Raw genomic sequence first — 6,000 nt, 5'->3', positions numbered from 1 at the left:
GACCGAGCGATGAAATGAGTGGTGGACCGAGCGATGAAATGAGTGGTGGACCGAGCGGTGAAACGAGTGGTGGACCGAGCGGTGGACCGGGTGTTGAACCGGGCGCTGGAGTTCACCTGCGGACGGTTGCTCTTGCAGGAGCTGTCCAGGTGCCTGTGCCAGAGGTGAGCGTTGAGCCTCGTCCCCGCCTGGAACTTGTACGAGTTGCCTGTAGGGGATGACAGCGACGACGACGCCGCCGCCGCCGCCGCCGCCGCAGGGGGAAGAGACAGAGCGGTAAGGGGGAGCATGGGGGAGGGGGCCATGGGGGGCACGGCGGTGAGGGGGAGGGGGGCATGGTGGCACCTCCCCAGGGGTACCCGGCCTTCTCTCCCACGCTGGCCAGCACACCTCTTGAATAAGGGTGGCAGTACACACGCTTCACCTCGCCGCACGTGGTGACCCTGCCCATCGACTTCACCGCGGTGCACACCCATGGGGGGGGGGGTGGGTGGGTGGGTGGGTAGGAGTGGGTAGGAGTGGGTAGGAGTGGGTGGGTGGATGGGTTGGGGTAGGTAGATGAGTAGGGGTGGGTGGGGTTGGGTGGGTGGATGGGTCGGGGTGAGTAGGTGGATGGGTGGGTAGGGGTGGATGGGTAAGGGTGGGTGGGTAAGGTGGGTGGGTGGGGTTGGTGGGTAAGGTGGGTGGGTGAGGTAGGTGGGTAGATGGGTAGGGGTGGGTGGGGTTGGGTAGGGGTGAGTGGGTGGGTGGGGTTGGTTAGGGGTGGGTGGATGGGTAGGAGTGGGTAGGAGGAGTGGGTGGATGGTTAGGGTTGCGTAGGGGTGGGTGGGTTGGGGTAGGTAGATGGGTAGGGGTGGGTGGGGTTGGGTAGGGGTGGGTGGGTAAGGGTGGGTAGATGCGTAGAGGTAGATGGGTAGGGGTGGGTGGGTAGGGGTTTGGTGGGTGGGGGTGGGTGGGTAGGGGTGGGTGGGGGTGGGTGGGTAGGGGTGGGTGGGTAGGGGTGGGTGGGTCGGGGTGGGTGGGTGGAGATGGGTGGTTAGATGGGTAGGGGCGGGTGGGTGGATGGGTAGGGTCGGTAGGTGTGGGTGGGTGGGTGGGTAGGGGTGGATGGATGGTAGGTGGGTGGTTGGGGTGGGTTGGATGAAAAGTGGGTGGATGTGTGTGGGGGGGGAGTGGGGGGGGGTAATCGTGCCCCGTTGCTTCAACCGCCGCGCCGCCGGAAGACAAAATCGAACGGCGCCCTCCGGATCGCGATTCCCCGGGCGTGCGGTCCACCGCAGCGCCCGCGGCGGGCGGCTTGGCTTGTCGTGCATCGTTAAAATCGCCCTCTGCCCTGACATTCCACGGCTCCTTCTGTGCAGAGTTTTGGCCCACCGTCTACCCAAAGAACACATCCCGACGGCTGTGACGAGGTCACAGGGTCGAAGCCCTGTGGGGCGGAGGGGGAGAGCTGGCTACCTCGAGGTTAAGAGCTCGTAACGGCCGTGCCGAGAACATCGAGGAAACATCTGGGGTTAGACAACCGGAGGTTAAGTGCCTCTCTCCCACTGGGTTCATCAATGGCCGTTTGCCAGAGTGAACGAGAAATTCACCTGAGGTCCTGGGGTCATTCGTGCCCACCCCCCCCCCCCCCCCCGAGTCTTTAAGTGTCGCTACAAAAAAAATTTGGGCTCACATATAATCGCCATGTTGGGATCATTAGGGAACACACCCCTAAGGTGGTGGGGCTAGGTTCAAGCCTCGGGACTCGGTGCCACTTTGAAGGCTCATAACGGCTATTGACAGCTGTGCTGGCGATGTCGATGTTTCACATTCCGAGCGTTTTGGTCCGTGTTGGAGACACTCGGCCGGCACACACCTGAGAACCAAGGTTCAAACCCTGGGCCTGGGTAACTTTGACGGCTCATGATAGCCACGAATCACTGCGAGTCTGGGTTCGACCCCTGTGGCTGAGTGCCTTGATTGCGAGCCAGCGACACAGAGATCCCCCGGGTTCGAGCGCCTGTTGTCTGGGCGCCCGTCCGTCTTGTGAGCCAGACACACCGCGCGCCCGAGTTTGGGCTCCGGGATCTGGCCGTCCCGGGGATGCGATGCGATGCGATGCGAGCGTTCCTGCGGCTGCTGCCCCTCACCTCTCTCCGAGTCGGTGAGTTGGAAGACGTCGGGGTGCTCGGGAAGGTCGGGCAAAACCGACATCCAGCCCAGCACGGAGACCACCTTGCACGGCACCGACTTAAACTGCACGGGCGGCACAAAGGCAAAGATCCCGTCCGGCAGCCTCGAACAACAGACTCCGGTGGGAGCGAGCGGCGCCTACCAAGGTACTCACTGTGACAGGTAACTCGCTTAAGGCCGAGTCGACTTCGGGGGAAGCCCACGTCCCGGTACATATAGTTTGACGCCGGCTGTTGGTCGCGAGCGGGAATCAAACTCGGGTCGCCTGGGTTCGTAGCGCAGGGCGCGACCCGCAACCCTGCCGCTCCCACGTTTATACAAAGACAAAGTTCCCCTGTGTAGCCTTAACAGACTGCTGGGGCAAGTGCTGTTAGCGAGCACCTATGAAGGCCGGCACGGCACACGAGGGGGTGGGTGGCCAGCACCACGCCCGGCCGCCTTCGCCTCCCCAGTAGCGATGTTTACTGCACACCGCACCAGAAACTCATTTAAGTTTGAGTCAACCTAAGGGAGGCCCAGGACCGGTTCAGAAAATCGCCACTGGTGTTGGCCGTAAGCGGGAATCGAACTCGGGTCGTCGGGTTCGTACGGCGGCGCGCGAACCGCTGCACCAATGCTCCCCGACACATGCATGACACCCAGATACGTACGTAGAGCTTCTTCCGCACCGTACGTAGCCAACCGTGCTAGTCGGAGGTGCAGTGCAGAGTCTATGGGCAGTGTTGAGTCTATGAGTAGTGTTGAGTCTATGGGTAGTGCTGAGTCTATGGGCAGTGTTGAGTCTATGGGTAGGTAGTGTTGAGTCTATGGGCAGTGTTAGTCTATGGGTAGTGTTGAGTCTATGGGCAGTATTAGTCTATGGGCAGTGTTGAGTCTTTGGGCAGTGTTAAGTCTATGGGCAGTGTTGAGTCTAAGGGCAGTGTTGAGTCTTTGGGCAGTGTTAAGTCTATGGGTAGTGTTGAGTCTATGGGTAGTGTTGAGTCTATGGGCAGTGTTGAGTCAATGGGCAGTGTTAGTCTATGGGCAGTGTTGAGTCTATGGGTAGGTAGTGTTGAGTCTATGGGCAGTGTTGAGTCTATGGGCAGTGTTGAGTCTATGGGCAGTGTTGAGTCTATGGGCAGTGTTGAGTCTTTGGGCAGTGATGAGTCTATGGGCAGTGTTGAGTCTATGGGCAGTGTTGAGTCTTTGGGCAGTGTTAAGTCTATGGGCAGTGTTGAGTCTAAGGGCAGTGTTGAGTCTTTGGGCAGTGTTAAGTCTATGGGTAGTGTTGAGTCTATGGGTAGTGTTGAGTTTATGGGGAGTGTTAGTCTATGGGCAGTGTTGAGTCTATGGGCAGTGTGAGTCTATGGGCAGTGTTGAGTCTATGGGCAGTGTTGAGTCTATGGGAAGTGTTGAGTCTATGGGCAGTGTTGAGTCTATGGGCAGTGTTGAGTCTATGGGCAGTGTTGAGTCTATGGGCAGTGTTGAGTCTATGGGCAGTGTTGAGTCTTTGGGCAGTGTTGAGTCTATGGGCAGTGTTGAGTTTATGGGGAGTGTTAGTCTATGGGCAGTGTTGAGTCTATGGGCAGTGTTGAGTCTATGGGCAGTGTTAAGTCTATGGGTAGTGTTGAGTCTATGGGTAGTGTTGAGTTTATGGGGAGTGTTAGTCTATGGGCAGTGTTGAGTCTATGGGCAGTGTTAGTCTATGGTCAGTGTTGAGTCTATGGGCAGTGTTGAGTCTATGGGAAGTGTTGAGTCTATGGGCAGTGTTGAGTCTATGGGCAGTGTTGAGTCTATGGGCAGTGTTGAGTCTATGGGCAGTGTTGAGTCTACGGGTTGTGTGTATGTTGAACTTCTTCTGCACCGTATCTAGGCAACCGTGCGAATCCGCGGCGCGGGACACACATTGAGCAGGGTGCTGCCGAGGTGTTGGGTTCGAGTACGGGGTCACAGCTAGGGTGAGTAAGTGGGGTGGTGAGGTGGGGGGTAACGTACGTGCTTCCTCTCCGTGGCCTTGAGAGCCTTGGAGGGGTAGTAGATGAGCAGCGAGCCGGTGAGGGCCACCCAGAACCGCGTCCACGATGACAGCTACACACAGACAAAGACACCCCCCCCCCCCCCGGCGTAGCCTTCAACAGACTGTTGGGGCAAGTGCCGTCGGCGAGCGGCGCCGACAAAGGCCGGCACTGCACGCGAAGGGAGCGGGTGGGCAGCGCCATGCCCGGCGGCTACGTACGGTGCGAAAGAAGTTCAACATACGTACATACACACTGCCCATAGACTCACACTGCACATAGACTCAACACTGCACATAGACTCACACTGCACATACATTCAACACAGCTCATAGACTCAACACTGCCCATAGACTAACACTGCCCACAGACGAACACCACCCATAGACTCAACACTGCCCATAGACTCAACACTGCCCATAGACTCAACACTACCCATAGACTAACACTACCCATAGACTAACACTACCCATAGACTAACACTACCCATAGACTCAACACTACCCATAGACTAACACTACCCATAGACTAACACTACCCATAGACTCAACACTACCCATAGACTCAACACTACCCATAGACTCAACACTACCCATAGACTAACACTACCCATAGACTAACACTACCCATAGACTCAACACTACCCATAGACTCAACACTGCCCATAGACTAACACTGCCCATAGACTAACACTGCCCATAGACTAACACTGCACATACATTCAACACTGCCCACAGACTAACACTGCCCACAGACTCAACACTGCCCATAGACTAACACTGCCCATAGACTCAACACTGCACCTCCGATTAGCGCGGTTGGCTACGTTCGGTCAAAAAGAAGTTCAACATACACACGTGTATACTGCATTGCTGCAATCATCACGCGCCCGACTAGCATAGACACCACACGCGGTCCACAGCCGTCTATCGCACGCAGCAGCAGGGCCACGCTGGGCTGACGAAGGAGGGTGCAGCGCTCTTACCGCCGGCTTGCGCCCGTCCTTGAGCAGGGTCTTCCTCTTGAGCGCTCCCTCGATGGTGACGGCGCCAGCGACCGGGCTGGTCACCCCCGACAGCGGAGTGGCGGGGGAACTGCAGGGGACAGAAACAACTTTTAAAATTCTTTTTTTTCAGTCAGGCCGGACTCCAATCGCCCTACGAGGCCGGCGTACGAACGCTTCGGTTGCGGGTCAGCTCGGCGAACGGCCGGTGGAAAAGCACCCGGGGCTCTGCGCCGGTTCGGCTCGGATGTGCCAGCGGAAAAGCGGTGACGGCGTCCAGACGGGCGGCGGTCCCGGCCCACGAGCACGTCTACCGCGTGGGCAAGGCCACGTGCCACAAAATTCGTGGTCAGAAGTCGAATCGGCCTCTCGGCTCGTTCACTCCCTCCGTGTGAGGATGGAAAAATGAGCACCGCTCCACCCTCAAGGGGTGGGGAGCAGTGCGGCGCAGCGGTTTAGCGAGCTGAGCTACCAAGGCAGCGGAGACGCGAGTTCAACTCCCCGGCCACGGCTAACAACAAGTGGGGGACGCCGGTTCGCTCCCAACGCCACAGCAGGGCCCAGCCAGCCAAACGTCGCCCGCCCGCCCGCCCGCCCGCCCGCAAATCCCCCACGATTCCCACCACCACCGCTTCCCCGCCGAGCACCCTCTGGGCAGTGCAGCGAGCGGGACGCCGAGAGCAGGCGGCGTTCCGTTTTTGCCGCGGTCGTCGTGGAAGCAAGAGGAGGCCACCGGGGGGGGGGGGGGGGGGGGGGCGCACGGCCGGTGCGGCCACCGTCGCTGCCGAAACCGTTGGGGGGGGGGGGGGGAACCGTGCGAGGGTTTAG

General features: G+C 59.0%; 1 protein-coding gene across 2 annotated transcripts in view; it reads right to left on the bottom strand.

Annotated features, from left to right (window-relative positions):
- Window positions 1–4,149: 4,149 nt before the first annotated feature.
- LOC116955291 (ras-specific guanine nucleotide-releasing factor RalGPS2) overlaps window positions 4,150–6,000 on the bottom strand; it is a 210,592-nt gene continuing 208,741 nt past the window's right edge. Inside the window, exons 15-16 of one of the 2 annotated variants that reach the window (XR_012929819.1) lie at window positions 5,155–5,263; window positions 4,150–4,242 (exon numbers count right to left, since the gene is read on the bottom strand). The gene's annotated coding sequence lies outside the window, so the exon portion shown is untranslated. Of the gene's footprint in view, window positions 4,243–5,154; window positions 5,264–6,000 lie in introns of those variants that run through there. The other variant, XM_076053013.1, reaches the window with a different exon arrangement.

Source organism: Petromyzon marinus, chromosome 59 (assembly GCF_048934315.1).
Source record: "Petromyzon marinus isolate PM22_M1 ecotype Great Lakes invasive population chromosome 59, UKy_Petmar_22M1.pri1.0, whole genome shotgun sequence".
In the NCBI taxonomy this organism is placed as follows: Eukaryota; Metazoa; Chordata; class Hyperoartia; order Petromyzontiformes; family Petromyzontidae; genus Petromyzon; species Petromyzon marinus.
This window is presented reverse-complemented; position numbering and strand designations above follow the sequence as displayed.